This window comes from Erinaceus europaeus, chromosome 2 (genome assembly GCF_950295315.1).
Source record: "Erinaceus europaeus chromosome 2, mEriEur2.1, whole genome shotgun sequence".
Classification (NCBI taxonomy): domain Eukaryota; kingdom Metazoa; phylum Chordata; class Mammalia; order Eulipotyphla; family Erinaceidae; genus Erinaceus; species Erinaceus europaeus.
This window is the reverse complement of record NC_080163.1, coordinates 199,644,931-199,671,937: the sequence shown is the minus strand read 5'-3', so window position 1 is coordinate 199,671,937 and position 27,007 is coordinate 199,644,931.

Here is a 27,007-nt window from a genome sequence, read left to right as displayed (position 1 = left end):
TAGAGAATACTATGAAAGGAAAGGTCTCACCTGTGTAATGAAACTGAAGGGTTATCATTCCACATGTGAAGTCTCTGGACACAGTCTGAAGTGAAGCATGTTGAGGTGGCAATCGTTGCGCTGATCAATGTCATTTTAAATCGCAGTGTAGTATCCATTTGAATATACATCCCAAATTTACCTTTTTTGTAAAAAAAAAAAATTATTCCCTTTTGTTGCCCTTGTTGTTTTATTGTTGTAGTTATTGATGTCATTGTTGTTGGGTAGGACAGAGAGAAATGGAGAGAGGAGAGAAAGACAGAGAGGGGAAGAGAAAGATAGACACCTGCAGACATGCTTCACCACTTGTGAAACGACTCCCCTGCAGGTGGGGAGCCAGGGGCTCAAACCGGGAACCTTAACACTCGCTGGTCCTTGTGCTTCGTGCCACGTGCGCTTAACCCACTGTGCTACCACCTGACTCTCCCAAATTTACCTTTCTAAAATTTACTATAATCTTTATCAGTGATTCAATAACAGTTTATAAGATTGTAAAGATTACAGGGGTATAGTTCTACACTGATTCCACTACTGAAGTTCTTGCTCAAACCCCCAATGGTAATCACCACAGTTCTCACAAAATCTTAAAGAGAGTCTGACTACCTTTTTTTTTAAGTTCGTGTGTTTCAGTTCTCTATATTCCACATGAAGCAAAAACCTCCCACAATTGTCTTCTACCTCTTTGTTTACCTTGAGTCTCATCCATTTTGTTCCAAAGGACATACCTCATCTTTTTTAAATTGCAGAGTAGTATTCTATTGAATATATGTCCTATAGCTTCTTTTTAAAAAGCTTTTATTTATTTATTTATTTATTATTGGATAGAGACAGAGAAATTGAGAGAGGAGGAGATAGGGAGAGAGACGGAGAGACACCTGCAGCCCTGCCTCACCACTTGTGAAGTTTTTCTCCTGCAGGTGGAGACCAGGGGCTTGAACCCAGGTCCTTGTGCTGCACTGTAATGTGAGTACTTAACTGTGTGCAGCACCACCTGGCCCCTCCCCTAACTGCTTTATCCAATCATCTGTTGATGGACATTTAGGCTGCTTCTACTCCTTGTCTGTTGTGAATAGGACAGTTATGAACATAGGGATGTCTGTGTCCCTTGGAATTAGTGTATTCACGTCCTTTGGGGGAATGCCTAGGAATAGTATTGCAGGCTTATAAGGTGTCTCCATTTTTGATGGTTTAAAGACTCTTCATACTGTTGTTCATAGGGGCAGGTGCCTTGTTTGATAAGCCACTCATGTCCTGTCAGAAGCTCCGTGCTTGCTTCCCACAACAAACCATGACTGTGTGCTGTGATCTGCTTCTATTTTTTTAACATCAGTTTTTTTAATTTCATTTCTTAAAATATTTATTTACCTTTTTGTGCCCTTACTTTTTTTTTTAAATTTTAGTTATTAATGTTGTTGTTATTGATGTCATCATCGTTAGATAGGACAGAGAGAAATGGAGAGAGGAGGGGAAGACAGAGAGGGGGAGAGAAAGACAGACACCTGCAGACCTGCTTCACCGCCTGGGAAGCAACTCCCCTGCAGGTGGGGAGCCGGGGCCTCTACTTATGCCAGTCCTTGTGTTTTGCGCCACATGCGCTTAACCTGCTGCGCTACTGCCTGGCTCCCAATCTGCTTCTCTTTTTATCCTCCATCTTCTCTGCCTCTCCACCTCCCTGGAACTTACAAATCCTCCTCTAGGTGGGAATTTGTATCATGTCTGCATGGTGACACCCTTATTGTTATTGTCAGACTGAGAGATGGAAAGAACAGCCTTTCAGTGGCTAAGGATGAGTCTGTAGGATCTGTTTGTCACAAGCTTAGTTGTGTGTGTGTGTATGGCCAGCAGTAGAGTTTCACTAGCATGGCTTGTGGAGAAGAGAGAGGGTCACACTGGCTGCTAAGTCTTGGCTGCCAGCCTGTTTCATGGAGGCATACACGCCTGGTATACACTGACTCTACAGCGATGGGCAGGACACAGGTGCTGTGGGCAGCTCTCTCCCTGCTGGACCACAGCCCTTCTGTCCTGCATTCAGATGGGGAAACTCATGTGACCAGGAACCAGTGGGGTGATCCAGTTAGAGAAGGTAGTGGGTCAGGGGCTTTGACATGTATTTATCCAGCACACCTTATAGTCAGACATTGTGCTCAGTACTACTGTGATTCATTCAATCAAGAATAAGCTATTAATATATTTTTTACAAAGTTTATTAGTGGCTTTCAGGATGATAAGAGTACAGTGTATAATTCTACACCACACCCACTACCATAGTTCTGTGCCTCTGCTTTCCTCATACCCCAAGACAACCACTATATTTCTCACAATGTCTTACAGAGTGTTTGCAGATTAAACAGAGGGGGGGGGGGGAGTCAGGCCAGGTTGTGGTGCACTTGATTAACGTACACATTACTGTGCAGCACAGGACCCAGGTTCAGGCTCCTGGTTCCCACCTGCATGAGGGAAGCTTCCTGAGTGGTGAAGCAGGGTTGCAGGTGTCTCTCTGCCTCTTTTCCCACTCTATCTCCCCTTTCCTTTTCAATTTCTCTTTGTCTCTATACAATAATAATAATAAAATATACAAAAAATTAGAGAGAGAGAGTGTGAGAGTGCCAAGACAGAACCACTGTGGCATATATGATGCAGGGAGTAAACTCAAGACTTTATGCTTGCAATTCAGGTGCTCTGCCCACTGCACAGTCTTCCAGGCTGCACTTGATTTATTTGTGTCTCTCTCTGTGTGTGTGTGTGTGTGTGAGAGAGAGAGAGAGAGAAAGAGAGAGAGGGGGGGGAGAGAGAGGCGGGGGGGAGAGGGAGAGGGAGAGGGAGAGGGAGAGGGAGAGGGAGAGGGAGAGGGAGAGAAAACCCAAGTTTTCTCAGGCAGAAAATGGAGGCTGTGGGCAGGTCTTGGCAACGGCAGCCCTCCTGGGCCCCTGCCTACCTTCTGAGCCACACACTGACAAGGACCAGATGTCTCATCGCTCCTTCACTCCAGTCATCAGTTAGTTGGGTGGGGTGCTTCCTTGGTGCTGCAGAGTCCTCAAGACAGTGATATCAAAGGCCTGCACCAAGAGCCCCGTGGCCCTGAAGCCAGTATCCTTCCATAGAGCCATTTCCAGCCCAGACACAGTTACAGTTACAGCTACAGGCCAGCCTGCGTGTTCTGCCCATTCTGCCCAGAGCCTAAGACTCGTGCCTACTCTTTTGAGACAGAAGGAAAAAACATCCTATCTCTATTTTAAATCTGTGACTTAATATTGATTTACAAGATGACAAAAACTTATTTACAAGATAACAGGGGTACAACTCTGCACCACTCCCACCAACAGAGTTTTGGGTCCCCAATCCCTTCATTGGATGCAACAGCAATTCTCCCAAGGTTGCAGATATAGACTATTATTTCTACAACCATCTGTCTATATTTGTGTATATTTCCTCCCCCCACCCCCAAGGCCTTGTCTTTTCTTCCTTTCTAAGTCATACAAACAGCTACAACTATATCCATATGCCCCTCCCTTTCTCCTCTTCTCTCTCTGGGTCCTGATGAAATTGGAGTTCAGAGGCCTCTAGTCATCTTCCCCCTGTCACTTCTTCCCCACTGGGAGTATGAATCAAAACTCTTTATGGGGTGCAGAAGGTGGGAGTTCTGGCATCTGTACTTGCTTCTCTGCTGGACATGGACGTTGGCAGGTGGATCCATAACTCCAGCCTGGAAAAAGACATCTTCTGTCACATGTGGGGCTCATCTGATATCCAACTTTTTCCAACTTCCTTTCTCTGCTCCTCTGAGGAACCAGAGTCAAGGTTGTTCAGTCAAGGTTGGTTTGATCCCTCTTGAATTTGGTAACAGCAAACATCAAAGCTTGTGTTGGTGGCTTCCAGTGGTACAAAGTACAGGAATTACATGTGTAAAAAGGTCCCAGGTTTGATACTAGACACAGTGCTCTGGTTCTTTCCCTCTGATGAATTACTACATAAATATTTTGAAAAAGCTAGAAGACAAAAGCAAAACAAAAAACAAAAAAGGAAGCTAGCATTTACTGAACACCGGACCATGTACTATGCTGACGTATAGCTACTCATTGACACAAATGAGCAGATAATCTGTAACTACCCTGCTCCTTACACACCTACATGTCAGGTCCAAGGTCAGTACTGGAATTATTTACATTTTTGCAAATGACAGAACCATGGCACAGAAGGATGAAGCCACTGTGGTGTTTGCCCCTGTGTTGATTTTGCCCGAATTCTCAAATAGTTCTTCTTTGGTGCTAGAGACTGCTTCAGAGGCCTGACAGACTTTATAACACTTGAATTCTCCAAACACACCCATTTCACACATGGGGAAGTGGAGGCAGAGCCAGGTGAAGGGAACTGCACCAGGAGAGTTGCCTGCCATTCTAGCCAGCCGTCTCTGTGATTCAAATCTGCTCAGGGAGCCCCATGCCTGGGTCTCTGCATGACTGGTGCCACTCACCCCAATCTGCCTGGATTTCCTTTGGGAAGCTTGAGCACCAAGCCCAACACACTGTAAAGGCTCAGTACATACCCATCTAGGAATGATTACAGAATATTTTTTTACTATTTCCATTTATTTATTATTGGATAGAGCCAGAGAGAAATTGAGAGGAGGAGATAGAGAGTGAGAGAGACAGAGAGACACCTGTAGCACTGCTTCATTACTTGAGAAGTATTATCCCCCCTGCAGGTGGGAACGAGGGGCTTAAAGTGTCCTTGTGCACAGTAATGTGTGTGCTCAACCAGGTGCACCACTGCCTGGCCAAATGATCACAGATTCTGTAAGTTTCCTCTATTTTGAAATAAGAATCTTGTCCAGCCATTTTCCTTTTCTTTAAACTTTTTAGTTATTAGTGATTTAATATTGATTTATGAAACTATAAGTTAACAGGGGTCCAACTTTGCACTATTCCCACTACCAGAGTTCTGGATCCCCATTCTCTCCATTGGAAGCTATAGCAGTTCTCCTAAGGTTGTAGATATGGGTTAACTATTATTTCTACAACTACTAGGCTATATTTGTGTGTGTGTGTATATATATATATTCTCTCTCTCTTTTTTTTTTTTTTGGTTAAGGCCTCATCTGCTCTTCCTTCCTGTCATACACATTACCAAATGTCCCTCCCTTTTCCCTCCTTTCTCTCTGGGTCCTGATGGAATTGGAGTTTAGACCCCTTTGGTCATCTCCCCCCTGTCACTTCTCCCACATTGGGAGTATGAACCAGAATGATTTTGGGGGCCATTTCCTTTTCACTTATTGGCTGGGACTTGGGCAAGGGCCTTGGTCTCCTGCAGCTCAGTGTCTTTCCCTGTGGAGTGGAGACCTTCTCTCTTAGAGAATGCTCTGTCGATTAAACATGGCCATTTATTTAAAGAACAAATCTCTGGGGCTAGGAGAAAAACCAGCAGGTAGAGGGAGCACCATTTCATGTGAGAGGCCCCGGATTGAAGCCGTGGTATCACATGGGAGCACCATGGCACCAGGGAAAGTTCCACGCAGGTAACTTGGTGTCATGGTATCTGCTCCTCCCTTCTCTCTCCCTCTCCCTCTCTCTGTGATATAAGAAAAAGGGATAAAGTTGGCCTGGGAGTGGTAAATGTATACACACAAGGCACTGCAAAATGTATAATGAAAGATGCTATAACATAGTAATTATATAAAATGACTTAAGGTTCCATGAGTTTCCAAGGTTCCATGTTCAATCCCCAGCACCGCCAGAAGTTAGAGCTGAACAGTGCTTTGGTTAAAAATTGGGGGAAGAAAAGGGGGTGCATATGATGGTTCACTCAGTAGAACACACACATTACCAAGCTCAAGGGGCTGGTTCTAAGCCACTGGCCCACAATCGTAGGGTAAGACTGGGCCGTAAGAACCTCTCCTTCTCTCTGTCTCCCCCTCCTTCTCTCTCTGTTTCTCACACTCTATCAAAGGGGGTGAACAAGCTTAAAACAGTGGCTGTGCAGTGAGGAAAGTGTCCCTGCCCTTGAGGGCTCGTCAGCAGGATTAAGTGCGCTACTGTGTGTCACTCAGCACAAGGCTGAGGGAAGGTATGGAAGTGTGGATGAGTGTTACTGAGAGTTGTCATGGAGGGTGGAAAACACAGCCTCATGACTTACACAATCGGGAGCCACTTCTGACTAATACAGGGGCCACTCCCAAGCTCTCAAGGCTCTTGATTAGGAGGTTCTGACACTTGTCACCTGTATGGAAAGTACGGCTTCGTGCTCAGAGCACTGGGAGAAGTTTGAGACTGGGGATACTGCTGGCAGAGAGGAACCAGGGGATAGAAACAGTTGGATTTGAATGATGGCTGTAATGAATCAGAACAATGACATCAGAAGCCAGTTCTACTCCATCAGACCAGAACCACCATTTCCATACATAATAAAGACTTCCATTGATGTCAATGAGTGGATCTCTACTTTATTTTTTAAAAAATTTTATTGCCATCAGGGTTATCACTGGGGCTCCATGCCGACACTGCGAATTCACCACTTCTGGTAGCCATTTTTTTCTTTTCTTTTATTTGACAGAACAGAGAGAAAGTAGGAAGGGAGGGGGAGACAGACAGACAGACAGACACACACACACATAAACACACACACACACACACACACAGAGATGTGCAGACCTGCTTTTCCTCTTGTGAAGCTTCCCCCCTGCAGGTGGGGAGCAGGGCTGGAACCCGGGTTCCTTGTGCATGGTAATAGGTGCGCTTAACCAGATACACTTGGGTAACTGAAGAAATCAAAAGAGAAATTAAAAATTACTTGGAGAACAATGAAAACGAAGAGACCAACTACCCGATCCTGTTTCTCAGGGATGAATCTCTCTTGGTCTTGGTGAATTATTCTCTTGATTTATTGTTGGATTTAATTTGCTTTTTAAAAATATTTATTCCCCTTTGTTGCCCTTATTTGGATTTAATTTGCTTTTCTCTAGATCCTCCTCTGCCATCATGCTCCAGGACCTGTACCCCATCCTCACCCTAGACTCTCCCCCACCCCTTTGGTTCTTTTTTAAAAAATTTCTTTATTGGGAGACTAATGGTTTATAGTCTACAGTAAAATATAATAGTTTGTACATGCATAACATTTCCCAGTTTTCCACATAACAATTCAACCCCCACTGGGTCCTCCTCTGCCATCACTTTCCAGGACCTGATTCCTCCCCTCCCACTCCCGCACCCTAGAGTCTATTGCTTTGGTGCAGTACACCAAACCCAGTCCAAGTTCTGCTTTGTGTTTACCCTTCTGTTCTTATTTTTCAGCTTCTGCCTGTGAGTGAGATCATCCCATATCCATCTTTCTTTTTCTGGCTGATCTCACTTCACATAATTCCATCTAGCTTCAACCAGGATGGATTGAAGAAGGTGACTTAATTATTCTTAATAGCTGAGTAGTATTTCATTGTGTATATAGACCACAGCTTTCTCAGCCAATCATCTGTGGTTGGATACCTGGGTTTCCAGGTGTGTGTTTCCAGGTGTGTGTCTTCTATGAGATAACTGCTTAGTCTAGAATTTATTTTGCTGTTTACTGTTAGTCTGTGTTTCCACCAACCTTTCTCACTGAGGCCACAGGGAAGTTGCATGTGTATTGAGCAAAGGACAGGAAGTTTGGGTAGAGAGAGAATCTAGATGTCCCCTGTGAAGGAGAGCTCAAAACTGCAGTGTCTCCACTGTCTGGGGAGAGTAACCCTGTGGAGCAAACCCACAATTCTTCAGTTGACACTATGTATTTTTTTATTTTTTGTTTATTTATTTATTTTCCCTTTTGTTGCCCTTGTTTTTTATTGTTGTTTTTACTGATGTCGTCATTGTTAGATAGGACAGAAAGAAGTGGAGAGAGGAGGAGAAGACAGACGTGGGGAGGGAAAGATAGACACCTGCAGACCTGCTTCACCGCCTGTGAAGTGACTCCCCTGCAGGTGGGGAGCTGGGGGGCTCGAACCGGGTATTTTGTTCTTAAACAAAACAACAACAACAAAAAACCTTCAATATTTAGTGGTAAAATCTGACACTTGGCACCATTGAGGATTATACTTGACTTTAGAGAAGGAAAAAAAAAAAACCCCACCAGGTTTCAGATGCTACCAAGATACCAACCAGACTTCCCTGGGCAGACAACCCCACCAATGTGTCCTGGAGCCCCACTTCCCCAGAACCCCACCCCACTGGGGAGCGAAAGAGGCAGGCTGGCAGTATGGATGGATCTGCCAACACCCATGTTCAGCGGGGAAGCAATTATAAAAGCTGGATTTCCCACCTTCTGCACTCCATAATGACCCTGGGTCCATACCCCTAGAGGGATAAAGAACAGGAAAGCTATCAGGGGAGGGGATGGGATACGGAGTTCTGGTGGTGGGAATTGTGTGGAGTTGTACCCTTCTTGTCCTGTGGTTTTGTCAGTGTTTCCTTTTTATAACTAAAAATTAAAAAACACTTCAAAATAAATGTGTCTTTTAAAAATATTTTATTTATTCTTTATTGGATAGAGACAGAAATTGAGAGCAGAAGAGGAGACAGACCAACAGACACCGGCAGACCTGCTTCACTCCTTGTGAAAGCTACCTTGGAGCTTGAACTTGGGTTCTTGTGCATGGGAGCCTGTGTGTTCTAGGGAATGTGCCACTGCCCATCCCCTAAACTTGTCTTAACATGAGGATAGGATGGGATTGCTTTCAAAAGTGTGTTCTGTGTTGAGGGTGACCTTCAGGTGTCTCTGGACCAGCTCTGTCACTCTGCCTGGTCTTCTGTGTGGAGATAGAGACTGTGTGATAGTCTCTCTTTGATTATTTAAAAATTTTATTTATTAACGAGAAAGACAAGAAGGGACATCACTCTGGTACATGTGCTGCTGAGGAATTGATCTCGGGACCTCATGCTTGAGAGTCCAGTGATTTATGCACTGCACTACCTCCTAGACCACTGTATGTCAGTCTCTTCCTGCCCGTCCACTGTCTTGGGGTGTTGCAGGGCCATGACTGAGCTCCCCAGTGCCTCTAGAAGCTTCTTGTGGAGTGTGAGGAAGCCCTGGCCGGGCACAGTGGGGAGGAATGGTAGGCAGGCTCCTTGCTCCTGCTCTCCTAAGACCAGCTCAATAATCTGACCTTCCACTCTCTCCCCAGTTGGGCTGTGACTGAATGGTGACATTTGGGTGGCCTCAGAAGCCACTGGAGACAGAAGAGGCACTGTGAGTCCAGCAACCCCTCACTGTGTCATCTGTTTCTAAGTCACCCAGTCTGGAGGGCCTTTTGTTTTGTTTTGTTTTGTTTTGTTTTGCCTCTGGTTTATGGTGGTACGGGGGATTGAACCTGGGACCTGGGAGCCTCAGGCATGAGGGTTGGTTTGCATAACTATTATGCTATCTCCCCCACCCATCTGGAGGCCCTTTGAGCCAATGACTCGGCCTCCCTTCACTCAGATGTCACACCTCGGCCCAGTGGATGGACCCCAGGTCACTTCAGGGGCCAGGCTGGTGGCTTGAGCCTGTGGGTGTGTGCCTGCTCTGGGGCCGTTATCTGCTGCAGAGAGATGGAGGAAGGGCAAGAGGAGAAAGAGCTTTTTTCTTGGGCTGCCCCTTTGACCTGCCTTCCGGGAACCTCCCCTGCTCAACCTCTCCCTGGACAGAACTATGCACATGGAGATTGTGAATCTCTACTGTAGGGGCCAGCATACACCCCCCCCCCAAAAAAAAAAAAAAGAAAACTGAGAGTTTGCTTCTAGTCTCCTTTTCAGTTTCTGGTGGGAAGTCAGCAAGAAAAGCTATAATCCAATCACCTTTGTCAGTTGGCTCTGGAAAGTGTCTGTGAGTGATGACGCAGTTATGCTGCTTACAAAAAAAAAAAGATATTTTTCATGGCAGTTTGGGTGTGTATATGTGTGTGCGTGTGTGCAGGCTATAGGTGTGTAAGTGCACATTTGTGTACTGTGTATGTATGCCTGTGTGCATGTGCCTGTGCATCTGTATATCGGTGTGCAAATGTGTGAGCAAGTGGGCTTGTGTGTGTGGACTGTGAGTGCATGGCTGTGCACACACATGCGTGCAGGAGACCGTGTGTTTTAGGAGCCTGCTGTTTGCCTATGGCCACGAAGAGAAAAAGCTAGGCTATAGCACCAGGCTTTCTGCTCTGAGGGGGGAAGGTATCCAGCTTCCAGCAGCACCCAGAGAGTGTCATCTTCCTGCAGAGCTGGAGATGTTACAGATGTTACCACTAGCTAGCCCTAGAGTTGGGCCTGCCAGGGGATCTGAGCAGATGATGAAATACGCTTCTGCACAGCTGTTTGTAGCAGCAGATTGTAGCGGAGTTCTCTCTCTTCTCCTGCAATTCATACTGTTAAGCTCTGGAATAAACTCCGTGCAGGAATTTTCAAGTCAGCTTCCAGACCCATATTTAATGTTGCCATGTTTGACAGCTCCTTGCAGTGTAGCAGAGCGGCTGGATGGTATGCGCACAGGCCCCGGTCGGTGGGGAGAACCTCGCACTTCCTGTCCCACGGAATGTCTGCTCTGCTGTCTCTGCTGTGAGTGATACTGAGCCCAAGAAATTCCATGCATGCATACAGCACCGCCTTGGTGAGAGTCATTCACGTCAGGCTCAGATTTATTAGTTGAACCTCCCCCCCTTTTTAATTTTTAAAAAATTTATTAGTGACTTAATATTGATTTATGAAATGTGGAGATAGCAGGGGTATAATTCCATACCGTTCCCACCACTAGAGAGAGTTCTGTGTCCCCATCCCCTCTACTGGAAACTGCAGTAGTTCTGCCAAGGTCACAGATAGGGTTTGACTATTGTTTTTCTGACTGTCTGTCTATATTTACATATATTTGCCCATTTTTTTTTCCTGTGGTCCTGATTCTTTTCCTCTCCAAGTCATACCGACACCTATGACTACTTCCTAGTGTCCTTCCTTTTTTCCCCTCTTCTCTCTCTGGGTCCTGATGGAGTTGAAATTCAGAGTCCTCTGGTCATTTTCCCCTAACATTTCTCCCCTTCTGGGAATATAGACCAAAATTCTTTTTTTTTTTTTTAAAAAAAGATTTTATTTATTAATGAGAAAGAAAAAAAGATTTTATTTATTAATGAGAAAGACAGGAGTAGAGAAAGAGGAAAAGAACCAGACATCACTCTGGTACATGTGCTGCTGGGTATTGAACTCAGGACCTCATGCTTGAGAGTCCAATGCTTTATCCACTGCATCACCTTCTGGACTACCAGACCACAATTCTTTATGAGATGCAGAAGGTGGAAGGTCTGGATCCTGAAACTGCTTCTCTGTTGGATGTGGATGTTGGCAGGGCAGATGGATCCATGCCCCCAGCTTGTTTCAGTCTCTCCCTAGCAGGGTAGAAGCCTCTCCCTTTTTTAGGATGCTCAGGACAGAGATCGAGAAGTATGTTGTCAGTTGGCACTTTCAAACCATCCTTACAATAGACAGTGACGGTTTCACCATGTTTAGGCAGCTCCGAGATTCAGTGGGTGCAGTGAACTTTGCACCAGCACCCGAGACCCTTTATTCCCTATTACGTTGGCGAGGTTTCAGTGACACACTAATTCTTCTACTTACCTCAAGAGCTAGAAAGACCAGTAAGTAGTGGAGCTGGGCGGCAGTGCACACATTACAGTGTGCAAGGAACTGGGTTCAAGTTCCTGGTCCCCACCTGTAGGGGGAAGGGAAGCTTCCCACATGGTGAAGCAGGGCTGCATGTCCCCCTTTCTATCTCCCCATTCCCTCTTGGTTTCTTGTTGTCTCTATCAAATAAATAAAATGAATAAAATAAACGAAAACCAAAAAAAATAAGATACTCAGTAAATATTACTTAAAAAATTTCCCCATTTCTTTCTTCCTCTTTTATTTGATAGGACAGAGAGAAGCCGAGAGAGAAGGGGAGACAGAAAGGGAGAGAGAAAAACAGACACCTTCAGACCTGCTTCACTGCTCATGCAGCATCCCCCCCTCCAGAATATAGGGATGAGGGGACTCGAACCTGGGTCCTTGTGCATGGTGATATGTGCACTTAACCAGGTATGCCACTGCCCAGCCCCTTTAATTATTTATTTACTTACTTATTTATTTTTATTGTCAATAAACAGGGAGCTGGGATACCACGCGATAGCTCACCGGGTTAAGCGCACGTTGTGCAAAACACAAGGACCAGCATAAGGATCCTGGTTCAAGCCCCCATCTCCCCACCTGCAGGGGAGTCAATTCACAAGCGGTGAAGCAGGTCTGCAGGTGTCTGTCTTTCTCTCCCTCTCTGTCTTCCAGTCCTCTCTCCATTTCTCTCTGTCCTGTCCAACAACAACAACAGCAATAACAACAACAATAATAACAACAATAACAATGATAAACAAGGGCAACAAAAGGGAAAAAATAGCTTCCAGGAGCAGTGGATTCATAGTGCAGGCACTGAGCCCCAGCAATAACCCTGGAAGTAAAAAACAGGGAGCTGGGGTTACAGGCATAATGTGCTGTATTAGCAGTGGTGTGTTGGTCATCTTTAGAGAGTTTAATGTGCCTTTTGCATCATTAGAAAGTTTTGCAATGTTGCTTCAATAGTGTAGCATCTATTGCACTGTAATATGAAAGAGAAAATAGATTGTCCTATGGGTTGCACAGTAAAGCACAAACATATAGCTGAGAAACACTCATCTTGGTGCTGGGCAGAAGCACAGCTGGATGAGCACATATATGACAGTGCACAAGGACCTGGCTTCAAGCCGCCAGTCCCCACCTGCTGGGGGGAAAGCTTCAAGAGCAGCGAAGCCAGGCTGTAGGTATCCCTTGTTCACTCTCCCTCTCTGTCTCCCATTGACCTTTCAATTTCTCTCTGTCTGCATCCAGTAAAGCATATATTAGTGTAGGGTCCACTCCCAACTGTGGGGGTAAAGCTGAAGCTGAGAGAGGGGATGGGAGATAAGAGGCTGGAAACTGAGCCCCTGTTCTGTGTTTTTCGTGGTCCAAGATCTTGTCTTGCCACAAGCAAGAGCCGGTCAGCACTTAGAGTGGTCAGCTAGTACTGAACTGCTTACCCCATAGCGTCACTGTGGTCTGTGCTGAGGAGTAGGAGTTCTTAGCCTCTGTGTACCCACACCCAGCGCTCCACCGGGCATGTGGCCATCTCTCGTTTCGTGCTCACACACTGGACTGGTGAATGAATGAGTGAGTGAAGGCCAACCGCTTCTCCCGTCTGCAGTAAGTCAGTGATCAAGGCAGGTGCTTGGACTGCACGACGACGAGGGAATGGCTCCCGCTGCTGACACAGAGACCTTGGCCTGGGGCTGTGGATGTGAGGGCTGAAGGAACAGTGAGGGGGTGGTGCTCCCTGGCCTGGCAGCAGAGGTCAACATCTGTGCAGAGAGGCAGTGTGGGGTGGGGTGGAAGCTCTCTCTGGTGCCCTGTCAGGCTTCTGCTGGGGCTCTGGCAAACATCTCCAGCAGAACCATGCACTTCAGCTCACCCAATAAATCACGGAGAATTATTTATTCCTCTGGTGTCTTTAAACTTTTCTTTTTTTTCTTTTTTTTTTTTTTTTACCACCCAATAGGAAGAGCAGGCTCCTTCAGAGTGAAGACATTCCTCTGTCTCTCTCAAATGTTTCAACAAGTGATCATCTTACTTGAAACAAAATGTGAGGGGACCGGTGGTAGTGTACCTGGTAGAGTGTACCTGTTTTCATGCACAAAGACCCAGCTTCAAGCCCAACAGTTTCCATCTGCAGGGGGCAAGCTTCATGAGTGGTGAAGCAGTGCTTCAGTTTTCTCTCTGGCCCCTTCCCTCTCAATTTCTCTATATATCTATCCAATGTTTAAAAAATGAAAACAGTTTAAGCAAACATAGATGGCTTATCTATGCTTATGGCTTATCTGTTATGAATGGCTTTCAGGTAATGAGGATATTCTCATTATTGGATAACTTTTTTTTTGGATAGATTTTCTTTTTTTTTTTTTTTTAATATTTATTTATTCCCTTTTGTTTCCCTTGTTTTGCCCTTGTTGTTGTTATTGATATCATCATTGCTGGATAGGACAGAGGGAAATGGAGAGAGGAGGGGAAGACAGGGGGAGAGAAAGACAGACACCTACAGACCTACTTTATCACCTGTGAAGCGACTCCCCTGCAAGCGGGAGCCAGGGCTCGAACCAGGATCCTTATGCTGGTCCTTGTGCCATGTGCGCTTAACCTGCTGCGCTACCACCCAACTCCCTGGATAGCTTTTCTTTTCTTTTCTTTTTTAATATTTATTTATGTATTCCCTTTTGTTGCCCTAGTTGTCTTCTTGTTGTAGTTATTATTGTTGTCGTCGTTGTTGGATAGGACAGAGAGAAATGGAGAGAGGAGGGGAAGACAGAGAGGGGGAGAGAAAGACAGACACCTGCAGACCTGCTTCACTGCCTGTGAAGCGACTCCCCTGCAGGTGGGGAGCCGGGGCCTTGAACCGGGATCCTTATGCCGATCCTTGCACTTTGCGCCACGTGCGCTTAACCCGCTGTGCTATCGTCCGACTCCCGATAGCTTTTCTTAATAAGACCAAGGACATTATGGAATCAAGTCCTGAAAGGACCCTCCCCCTCGTCCCTCCAGTTGGACTCTCAGTGGGTTTTAAAAAATTAATTAATTTTCCCTATTGTTGCCCTTGTTTTTAATTTTGTTGTAGTTGTTGTTGTTATTGATGTCATCGTTGTTAGATAGGACAGAGAGAAATGGAGAGAGGAAGACAGAGAGGGGGAGAAAAAGAAAGACACCTGCAAACCTGCTTCACCACCTGTGAAGTGACTTCACTGCAGGTGGGGAGCTGGGGGCTCGAACTGGGATCCTTCGGCTGGTCCTTGTGCTTTGCGCCATGTGTGCTTAACCCGCTGCGCTATCTCAGTGGGTTCCTACAAGTCACCAGTCAAGCAGAGACTTCCATGAAGGGTAATGTTCTAGTCGGATCAGAAAAAAACTTATATTTTGCCACTTTAATTCTCCTTCCCCAACCCCCTGCCAAGTTTAGCCTTGCTACTAGCTTGCAGAACACATGGTGGCGCTGGGGAGAGATGAATCATTCTCTCTCTCTTTCTCTCTTTCAAGTTTTATTATTGGATAGAGAAAGAGAGAAATTGAGAGGGGAGGGGAGATAGAGAGGGGAAGAGAGAGAGGGATATCTGCAGGCCTGCTTCACCACTTGTGAAGCTTTCCCCCTGCAGGTGGGGACTGGGGGCTTGAACCCGGTCCTTGCGCATTGTAATATGTGCATTTAACCAGGTGTGCCTCCACCCGGCCCCAAGATGAATTATTCTCAAAACACCTTTGGCCCCTCCTCTGGCTGTCTGAAAGCTGAAATTACATATATATATAATCAGAGCAACTGATATTTTTTTCCTGCACTAATGTGCGATTTCCTTCCCCTTTCTCCGATGCCTCTGGAAGGGGGCATGGGAGTGATTTCTTTTCTTTTCTTTTTGGCTCTCTTCATGTCTGCTCAACCTTGATCCTTTCCTCTCCAACATCTGGGGAGTATTTTGGAGAGAACCCCCCCACACACACACCCTCCTGGCATTCATGACTTCCTTTCCCTTCAGATACTCTTGGTTTCAGACATCCATCTTGAGGGACAGCTCCTGTAGAGGGGACTGTGCTGTGTCTGCCTTTTCATATCTCTTTTTTTTAAAAAAAAAATATATATATTAATGTATTTATCTTCTTTTGTTGCCCTTGTTGTTTTATTGTTGTAGTTGTTTTGGATAGGACAGAGAGAAATGAAGAGAGGAGGGGAAGATGGGGAGAGAAAGACAGACACCTGCAGACCTGCTTCACCGCTTGTGAAGCGACTCCCCTGCAGGTGGGGAAGCTGGGGGTCCTGGGATCTTTATGCTGGTCCTTGTGCTTTGCACCATGCGTGCTTAACACACTGCAGTACTGCCTGCCTCCCTTCATATCTCTTTTTAGGGGGGTGGGCAAGTGGTGGCATGTCTGGTTAAGCTCACACATTACAGTTCAAGCCCCCTGTCCCCATCTGCAGGGGGAAAACTTCATGAGTGGTGAAGCAGGGCTGCAAGTGTCTCTCTGTCTCTTTCCCTCTCTATCTCCCCTCCCTTCTCAATATCTCTCTGTCTCTATCCAATAAATAAATAAAAAAGATAAGTAAAAATCGCAGATCTCTTTTTAGGCCACACACACACTAGCTTCCTGTGCAGGAAAGAAAGTGTCCTTTCTTTCTCTGTTGTACTGGGCCAGTTTTTCCGTAGCTGGTAGTCTCGGATAGCTAGAGATATTTCTTTATTTTGGAGAGAGGGAGAAGGAGCAGGGCTGCATGCACGTGTGACTTTATCACCCCTAAGCCAGCTCTTTTTTTTTTTTTTTTTAAATTTTACTAGTGACTTACTATTGATCACAAAATTATAAGGTAGCAGGGGTATAATTCTGCACCACTCCTACCACCAGAGTTCTGTATCCCCGTTCCCTCCATTGGAAGCTACAATAATTCTCCCAAGGTTGCAGCTATGGGTTGACTATTACTTTTATAATTATCGATCTATATTTTTGTATATTTGTCCTTTTTTCCCCTATGGTCCTGCCTTCTTTTTCTAAGTCACACCTACACTTACTGCTACTTCCAAATATCCTTCCTTTTCTCCTCTTCTCTCTCTGCGTCTTGATGGAGTTGGAGTTCAGAGCCCTCTGGTCATCTTCTCTTTAACATTTCTCCCCCTCTGGGAGTCTGGACCCAAATTCTTTATGGGGGTGTAGAAGGTGGGAGTTCTGGCCTCTGGAACGGCCTCTGTGCTGGACTTGGGCATTGGCAGGTTGGTCCACACTCGCAGCTGGGTCACCTTTTTCATTAGGTAGAGATAAAGATGGGAAGACAGGCACCTCTGGTGCAGTGGTACCTCCAGTACGATGCAGTACTTTGGTCCTGGACAACACACACACACACACACACGCACACACACCACACTGTACTCAGTGAGCTGTCTCTTTGACCTCCTAGCAGCATTTCTTCTAACAGAGGTACCTAAGTGAGCTTGTTTTCTCCTCTTCTCTTTGTTCTTTGTTCTGTCTTATTTTTTCCCCCTTCTCTTTCCTTTCTTCTTTCCTTCCTCTCTCTCTCTTTCTCCCTCCCTCTCTCTCTCTCTCTCTCCTTCTTCCTTTCTTTCTCTCCTTTCTGTCTGTCTTCTTGTTTGTCTGTCTTCCTCCTCTTTCTTCTCTTTCTGTTGCCACCAAAGGGGGCAAAAGAGAAAGAGTGCTTGGTGCCAGCACTTGGAGTCCACTGCTCCTAGCATTTATTTATTTGTTTATTCTTTCTGTTTTACTTGAGAGGAAAGAGAGAAATTGGTAAGAAATAGAGAGGAAGAGTGACACCTGCAGCCCTGCTTCACGGCTCCTGAATCTTCTCCCCTTCAGGTGGGGAGCAGGAGCTTGAATCCAGCTTCTTGCATACAGTAACGTGTGCCTTCAGCCAGATGTGCCTCCACCTGGCTCCCGTTCTTTCTCTTCTCCATTCTGACCTCTTCCCTCATGGAGATTCACAGGGCCTGAGATCTGCTAAGTTACAAAATTGGAGAAGACAGACCCTGCCCTTCATAAATGTCCCCCAATTGCTCATTGCCTAGCCACAGATAAAGACTTGTGAAGAGAGTGGACTCTTCTGAGAGGAAGGCCAGGGAAAAGCCTATGTGCAGGGGTGGGGATGGCAGATTTCCAAGAGGAGTCGGTTGTGAACCATGAGGAGAGCCTCAGGTGTCCTGCTGTGTGGTCCACCTTTCCCGGTAGCTTTGGGCAGGTGCCAGTCCTAACCCCTTCCATCTAGCACAGTGGGTGGGTACATTTCCAGGTGGTTGGACTTCCTGCATCAGGGAGGCTGGGAGCTCTCTGCAAGTCCTACAGGCTGGAAGTGGGATAGATATTCCTCATGATGATTCAAAGCCAGTTTGAGAAATTTGAGGACATACAGAGGGGCCAGAGTTCAGAGGTGACTCTCGGATGGAGCCCACAAGATCTGGTGAGGCCAGCAGGACTTAGACCTCAGGCTTGGAGGGCTGAGATCATGGGTGGCTTTGTAGCATACAGGGGCCTGTGTGGTCAGGGTGTTAGGAGGAGTAAGGGACAAAGAAGGAAAGCAGACATAATGGCTCTGCAAAAGGCATTTATGCTTGAAGCTCTGTGGTCCCAGGTTCAAGCCCCAGCACCATCATAAGTCAGAATGAGCAGTGCTCTGGTCTTTATCTCTCCTCCCTCTGTGTTCCCTCTCTCTTTCTCCATCTCTCCTCTCTCTGTTTCTCTCTCATTACAAAAATGTATGTATGTATGTATGTATGTATATGTATGTAGGGAGTCAGAATCAAGGAGGATTGTACCCTTCCCTTCAGGAGCCATAAGGACCTCAAGGAAAACAATCATCAAGGGCAGAGGACAGGAGGGCTGGGTGGTGCTGCACCTGGTTGAGATCACACATCACAAAGTGTGAGGACCCAGGATCAATTGGAACCACTTCTCCCCCCCTGCAGAGGGGAAGCTTCATAAGCAGTGAAGCAGGTCTGCAGGTATTTTTTTTCTTGTTATCTCTCTCTCTCTCTTTCCATTCAACTTCTACCTGTCCTATAAAATTTAAAAAGAAAAAAAAAAAAGAAGGTAAAAAACAAAAGGGAAAAATGAAATTACCACCAGGAGTGGGAGCCAAGTATTTGCAATAACCCTGGTGGCAACAAACAAACAAACAAAACCAGCACTGAAATGAGCCTAAGGCATTTGGGGACCTCTAGACCTGGTGAATGACTACATTTTGGGGTGAAGGGATTCATAGGAGTCTCCAACTAGCCAGTCTTCTGGCTCATGACTAGATGCTGCTCACTGAACTAATGACACCAGAAGTCTTCACAAGTCAGATCATAGAGTGAAGTGAACAAACCAGTTTGCCAGAGGAAGTTGCTGTGAGAAAGAAGCAAGAAAAGGGTCAGTCAGTGCAGCTACTCTCCCCCAGCTGTGGGGAGGCCGTTTGGCTGGAGAGACACACAGCCAGATGTACCTGCTCAGGGCTGTGGTTCTGCTCCTCAGAGCTCAGACTGGCCTGGCAAATGCTGCAGTGGCTGGAGTGTGGAATTCACAAGTATGGGTTCTAAGTTCAGTTCCCATCATTGCATGTACCAGAGGGGTGCTTTGTAGTTCTCTCTTTCTTTTAAAATTTATTATTGGCTTTATGATTTAACATTGATTTATAAAATTAGGAGGTAATGGGTTTTTAATTCCATATGGTTCATACCACCAGAGTCCTGTGTCCTCATTCTCTGCATTGGAAACTGCAGTGGTTCTCCCAAGGTCACCAATATGGGCTGATTCTATAACTATCTATCTATATCTACCTATCTTTCTGTCTCTCTATCTGCTGACCTACTTACCTACCTACCTACCTACCTACCTATCATCTATCTATCTGTGGGGTTGGAGAGGGGCCCCGAATATTGAGAGCAGCTGTTGACCCGAAGCCAATTGTTCCTTGTTCCATGTGGATGTTTCCACCTGTGCCCATCCTGTGATAACTATAAAAAGGTGGGATGAGAAGTGATTGAGGTCGCAGACTCTCCCCTTGCTTGGAAGGGTGTCGGTGGCCTAAGCTTAAGCTTCCTAATAAAGGCTCTTGCTATTGCATGTGATTCTGGTCTTCTTTGCATGAGATCGGGACTCAAACTTCTGGGCGTAACACTATTACATCCATCTCATTTTTGCATTGCTTCTGCCATCATTTAAAAAAATATTTTATTTATTTATTAATGAGATAGATAAACAGACATCACTCTGGTACATGTACTACCAGGAATTGATCTCAGGACCTTGCACCACCTTCTGGACCACCCTTCACTTTTTTTCTAAGTCACACCTACATGTATTACTATTTCTGTGTGTACTTCCTTTTTTTACTCTTCTTTCTCAGATAAGAGAAACAATGCCTGGCTTCCCCTGCTGTTTTCCAGACCCACTTCCCTTTCAGTGATGGTATAAAAACAAAAATTCCTGGTGACAAATGTTTCGGGCCCTGGTAGAATTGAGGTTCAGAGCCCTCTGGTCATCTTTCCCTAATATTTCTCCACCCCTGGGATTTTAGACCAAAATTCTTTTTGGGGGTGCAGAAGGAAGGAGTTCTGGCTTCTGTAATTGCTTCTCTGTTGGGCATGGACGTTGGCAGGTGGATCCATCCGACCCAGCCTGTTTCTAGCTTTTCATAGTAGGGCAGGGCTCTGGAGAGGTGAGGTTCCAGGACATATTGGTGAGGTTGTCTGCCCAGGAATGTCTATTGGAATCCTAGTAGCGTCTGCAACTTGGTGGCTTGAGAATCGGTAAGATAGAAAGCAGGACAAAATGTTTACTAAACAGAACTCTGGTTCTCTCTCCTACTGTTAGTCCATATTTCTGAGAAGACAAACCTAGGAGAGAAAATAGTAGCTTGCAACTACCCAGGAGCTGGTCATTGATGGGGGTTCAAGTGAGAATATTGACAAAGATGAATCCATTATTACATTCTGTAAACATTTGGCCAGGAGATATACAGGCCCCACCTCTCCTACATGGAATAAAGCACCATCCTACTTTCTTGCTGTGTCAGTCTCTGGAAAACGGCTTAGCTCTGTCATCTCTACGTTACATTGCACTTCAGAGAGAGAGAGAGAGATAAGGCAGATAGAGAACTTCATCTAAAAAAGACTCCAGACAGGTAAAGATAAGCAGAAACAAAGTTCCTCCCGATGAGGTGAGGGTATGGTCTCAAACGTGGGTCACATTCATGGCAAAGCACACACTCCGTCCAGGTGAGCTATCTTACTGGCCCTAAAATAATTTGCTCTTTTAGACCTCCAGTCTAAAGTAATCACGTGGACTGTCTCCTAATCTTTGGAATTCTTTAAATTTCCTTCTAGAAATTAATCCCAGGATGACTTAGTAAAATTCACTCACGTACTCCAGGAAAGCAGAGTTATCCGAATTTGAGTACTGTTAAACTAAGTAGGATTCTTAAAAGTTTATATTCCTAGATTTTTTTTTTCAGTTCAACAGACCTCCTTTTGCACTGAACATTAATAGGGATTTAGCACTACTTCATCATGGAAACCATAATGATTTTTTATTTTTGGCAAGCACAGATTCAAGGTTTATTTCTTAGACTGTGTTATTAATTTTGTGTCATCACGGAAGGTAGCCCAGTTTGATTTTGAGATTGGTTTATTTTCCCTGGACATTTGGGATGAATAGCTCAGCATAACAAATTATTCTATATGCTTTACTTTCAAGCGTTTAAAGTGGAATCCAAATTTTCGCATCAGGAACCAATTAAATGATAGTTAGGTCTGACTGAAAAATTAATGGTCCAGAACCAAAACGGTGCAGTTTTTTAAAAGGTTTTTCTTCTTCTTTTTTTTTCCCCCAGCATTTCTGTTTTAAATAAAAAATCTGGATGGTTCCCAATCAAATACAGAAGTGTCATTAAAAAAAAAACTTGAATAAAATGGAACTATACCCTGACTTTAAAATTATTGAGTGATGTTTGTTTTATTAGTCAGCTGTTAAACTCAAGGTGTTTACCACCTCATGGGCTGTTAAGACTTTGGCTACAAAAAAGATTCCCCCCTCCCCACACACACACATGGGTCTAGGAAGAATGGAAGAGACATTGTAGCACTTTATGGTGAGTTTGATCTGTCTGATCTTAAAAAATGACCAATCTGCAGTTAGGTCTTCTCGTGTGACTCTGGTAGCATTAGTTTTTTTTTTTTTTTTTTTTTTGTCTTAGACATCAGTTAGTCTCATGTTTCTGTTTCGTATTTATGATAAATAAACCAGCAGAGAAAAATGTCCATCGACTTGAGTCTTGTTAGCATCCTTTGACAGAAAGAGGTGCATTTAGTCTAGAAGCCAGTGGAAGGAAGGGTTCAGGCTGGAACAATCTGGTGCTTGTCTAAAGGCCTTTGCTTGGAATAGAACCCGATTAAAAATACCTTTAATCTGGCTCCTGTTCAAACCTATTGGTAGTCATATAGCTTGCTGGGCTTAGTCTGTCAGTCTTTTTGCCAGAAAAGATTTCATGGCTCACAGTATCAGAGGCATTTTGGTAATTGAATTATTATCGCTTTACTGGGGAAAAAAAATCTAGTTCTTAAATGTATAAGTGTTTTAAATATAGAGGGAAAGAAATATTTGAGACAGAAGTTACTGCCACTGTTTCAGAGGTTTCTGTTTTTGCTTTTATTATTATTACTTTTAAACTTTTTTAAACATTTAAAAATATCTAGACTAGAAGGTTGGAAGGAATCATCTTGGGGCCCAGTACTCTTTGGTGATGGGTAAAGTTTGTTGGTATCTATTTTGGTGAAATGTAAAACTACTTCTGTGACAACAGCAGACTTGAAAAACAGCTTTCCCTCAAAAAAAAAAAATAAAAGGAAAGGAAAGAAAGAAGAGAAAATAAATCAAAAGGGAAGAAATACTCGGACTGTTGCCTCAGTGTGTATCAGCCTGCTTTGGGTTAGATTTCCCCCATGTCTTTCTAGGCGGTAGGTCTCAATTAAGTATTCTGCTCTCATTCAATAAAAGCTCTTCACAAAATAAATGTCATTATGTTATAATGAGTTTTGATATCTACTGACCTAACCTGGATTTTGGAGGGCGAGTTGACTGTGAAAGATTCAGTACCTCTTTATCCTTCGCCTGAGACACTAATTACTCATTAAATTTTCTTTTTATCCCCCCTTTTTTTTTCCTCTATTTCAGAAAGTCCAAAGATGAGGATTTTTTTGAAAAATGAGAAATTGGTAGAGAAGTCTGAAAGTGTTTCTTTAAACTTAAAACCACAGATAGCCAAATGAGAAGATATAATATCAACTTTTTTTTGGTCTTTATTTCAAATGGTTATAGCTAGATCAGATGGAAATTGGGTATTCCAAGTTTCATCCCGAAGCAAATTTCTATAGTTGAGTTCTAAGCCCCTGAAAAACGGGGTTTATGAAGAAAATGTTGAAAGACTCTCAACTTTAGGACAAGGCACAACTATAATTTTACAGGCATTAGGCTCCTAAAATAACTTTGTATGAAGATTACTCTGGGATTTGTCCCCCATCTTGTATAAAATGCTTAATGTTGAACTATATTTTATGCACACAAAAAGACTTATTCCATAAGACAAGGAGCTCAGGGATTTTCATTCCAATATTCAACAACACTATTACAAAAGGGCCCTCTCCTTCCCCTCCTGTAATTGAGTGATCTTAAGTGATATTTAAAAGAAAATACCATTCAACTAAACTTACATATGTAAAGATATGTGGCAGAGTGATTTAAAATTTTCAAGTAGAATGTATTCCAGCCATGCAGTCAGATATGTCATGAAATGAAACTGGTGGATAATCATCGTGTCTTAATACTCAGTTTGACAGCAGCAGAGGAAACAAGTTTCTGCTTTTTCTGGAGAGCCATAGCTGAAGTGCTTCTCTTTAAGTTTACCATGAAACAATAATAAGAAAAGACTTTGTCTAATGGAAGAAAATTCAGGTGCTGGACAATTAGAGGTACCAGTCTTTTTAGTAAAATTTTCTCTCTAAATGTATTTGAACCCAAAGTCCCAGTCCAAATATTCTTTTTCTAGATCTCCCCCTCCCTCTTCATGCAAACACTTACTTTATATACATTTCAAGTCCCATCTTGTTCAGTTAAGCCTTTTTCTTCTCTCTCCAGTCTTCATTTGGTGAATTGAAAGCATTTTAGTAATGAACTTAATACGATGCCTACATAGCTTGATTTTCATTGATGCATACTTGACACGTAGTGTGATAGTGCAATGTTACTTGAAATAAAAAAAAATTCATCTTTTCTAAAACCCAAAGAGTTACCACCCTTCCCATCCTTAAAAATTCACAGTTGCTGTTTTTTTTTCTTTCAAATTCAGATCAAGTTGGTTGATATCATCTTGTATATTTCAGGAGTGCTTTTTCAAATCTCATCTAAAGTGTGTCATCACATCACACATTCTGTACTCTCTGTGCCCACCCTGCCCCACCCTAGCCCCTTTCTCTGTAGCAACCTCAGCTCTGTGGTCAGATTGAAGGGTTGGCTTTTATTGGGCTTTGTCCATTCCTTTCTTTAAATTTTATTTATAAAATGGAAATACTGACATGATTATAGGATAAGAGGGATACAGTTTCCACCCCTATAACTCCATATCCACTCCCTTCCCTTGATAGCTTACCTATTCTTTATCCCTCTGGGAGTATGGCTCCAGGATCATTGTGGGGTGCAGAAGGTGTAAGGTCTGGCTTCTGTTAATTGCTTCCCCATTGACATGGGTGTTGGTGGTCAATCTATACTCCCAGTCTGTCTCTCTCATTCCCTGGTGGGGAAGGGGCCTGGGGAGGCAGATTTCTAGGACACATGGTGGGGTCATCTGCCCAGGGAAGTCAGGTTGGCATCATGGTATCATCTGGAATCTGGTGGCTGAAAAAGAGGTAAGATATAAAGCAGAACAAATTGTTGACTAATCATGAACCTAAAGGCAAGAATATTGCAGATGCAGATTTGGGGTCTCCATTTTGGAAAAAGTTAGTAGGTCTATTTTAGGTATATTCCAAGGGGATATGACTGTACTAGTTTTTGCCTGAGGCTGACAGCTTATATGCAGGTGGACACAGATTATTGTCTAGGGAAATGGTGTCATAGTTGGAAGAAGGACAAGAAAGCTGTATCAGGGAAGAGAGTAGCTTCCAAATATGAGGAAAGTCTATAAATATTGTTAACTGTAAACCCCATCGATTTGATCTGGGGCCCATATTCAGCACAGGAGCCTATGTAACTTCTGCATCCCTGTAGGTCTGAGCTCACATTCTGTGGTCACAGCTAGAAATATTCCAGGATGCACAAATTTCAGGACTTATCTTCCTTGGGTAGTAGGTAGAGTATGTTGTCCAACCTCCCTTTGGAGAATGGAACATTCCCTATCTCTGTTGATCCACACTGAGGTAAAGGTCCATTAGAAACCCACTAAGGGGCCAATTATGTTGCTCCTGATGGAGATAATCAGTGACAGTGGTGAGGGGGATCTATTCGGGGTCTAGGCCCATCATGTCTGTGTGGGAATGGCAGGACTCCCTGACTAGGGCCCCAGGTGATGGGGTGGCCTGGTAGTGACTAAAGAGTCATCATTAATGTGTGTCAGTCTCTTGCCCTTAGTCAGCTTTTGCAGTCCTTACTTTGTCTGACAATGTTAGCTTTTAGAAGTCTGTTCCTTTTTTTTGTTTTATTATATCCCACATAGGAATGAGATCTTTCAGTATTTGTCTTTTTCCTTCTAACTTATTTCCCTGAGCACCACACCTTTCAACTCTGTCCATGTTGCTGCAGATGGCAAGATTTCATCTTTTCTGATAGCTGAGTAATGGCCTATAGTAGATGCAGACCACGTCTTCTTAGTCCATGGCTTTGTCTATAGACACAGGGTTGTTTCCATGTCTTGGCTGTTGTAAATAACACAGAAGGGAACACAGGTATGAAGATATCTTTTTAGACTAATGTTTGGTGTTCTTCAGATGAGTGTCTGGCATTATATCACACCTTTATTTCTCTTTCCACTAGCTTATCCCTCGAGTTTCTGTTTTGAACACACCATTACCCAACTTAGGTCATGCCACCTTCCAGACACCAAGTTACAGATGCTACTATGACTCCATCCTGACTTCTCTGGGCAGACAACCTCACCTATGTGTCCTGGACCTTCACACCTCCAGAGCTCTGGTCCACTAGGGAAAGACAGAAACAGACTGGGGGTATGGATCGACGACCTGTCAACACCTATGCTCAGCGGAGAAGCAATTACAGAAGCCAGAATTCCTACCTTCTGCTCCCCCAAAACAACTTTGATCCATACTCCCAGTGGGGAAGAAGTGATAGAAAGATAAGAGGGCTCTGAACTCCAGTTCCATCAGCACCCAGAGAGAGAGAAGGAAAAGGAGAGGGACATACGGAGATAGTTATGTTGTCATGAGTGGCTTGGAGGGGAAGAGAGGGTTGAATCAGAAAAAAAAAAGGTGGGGGCAACTATGTATAAATGGTGACAGGCAGTTGTAGAGATGATGGTTGGTCCATGTTTACAACCATAGGGGAACTGTGGTGGCTTGCAGTGGGGAGACTGAAGATTCAGAGCTCTGGTGGTGAGAATGGTGTGGATCTAAACCCCTGTTGACATGTAATTCTATAATATAAAAATAAAGAAAGAAGACACCACTACTTACTAGGATCATCCCAAATGAAAACTCACCTTTCCTCCATGAGGACATCCTTTGTTCTTGCCTCTTTTGCAACCCTTTCACCACTGCCATTGAGTTGAGTACATTTTTTTCACATCTATAAATACACACAAAATATCACTGATTATTTTTTTTTCCGTGGCCAGTCTTCTGGTTCAGAAATCCATTGCTCCTCCACCCCCATATGGTTGCATATATTTTAAAATTGTTTTATTAAGGAAAGAATGATCCATCCATAAAACAGCGGTCACTATTTCAGTTTCACATCTTACCATGATAGGTGTCTGCTCACCACTCCCATCACCGATTTAACTCTACTTTCACTGTCATAGAGGTCTTCAATCTTCAATGCCCTCTCAGCCCCCTGTACCCGCAGAGTCCTGGGCCTTGCTGCAACAAATCATGCCTCATTCAGATTTCACCTTGTGTTTTGCCTTCCCTCCTGTGTCTAAAATGTCACCTATGAGTGATATTATCTGGTGTTCATCCTCAGGCTTATCCCACTTAGAATGATTCCTTCTAGTTTTATCCAAGATGAATCAAAGGGGAGGATTTTATCATTTCTTACATCTTAGTAGTGTTCCACTGTTCATATAGACCACAACTTTCTTTCTTTGCTTTTTATTTATTTTAATTTAAATATATACATATATATATATATATATATGGAGTCGGGAGCTGGTGGCACAAAGT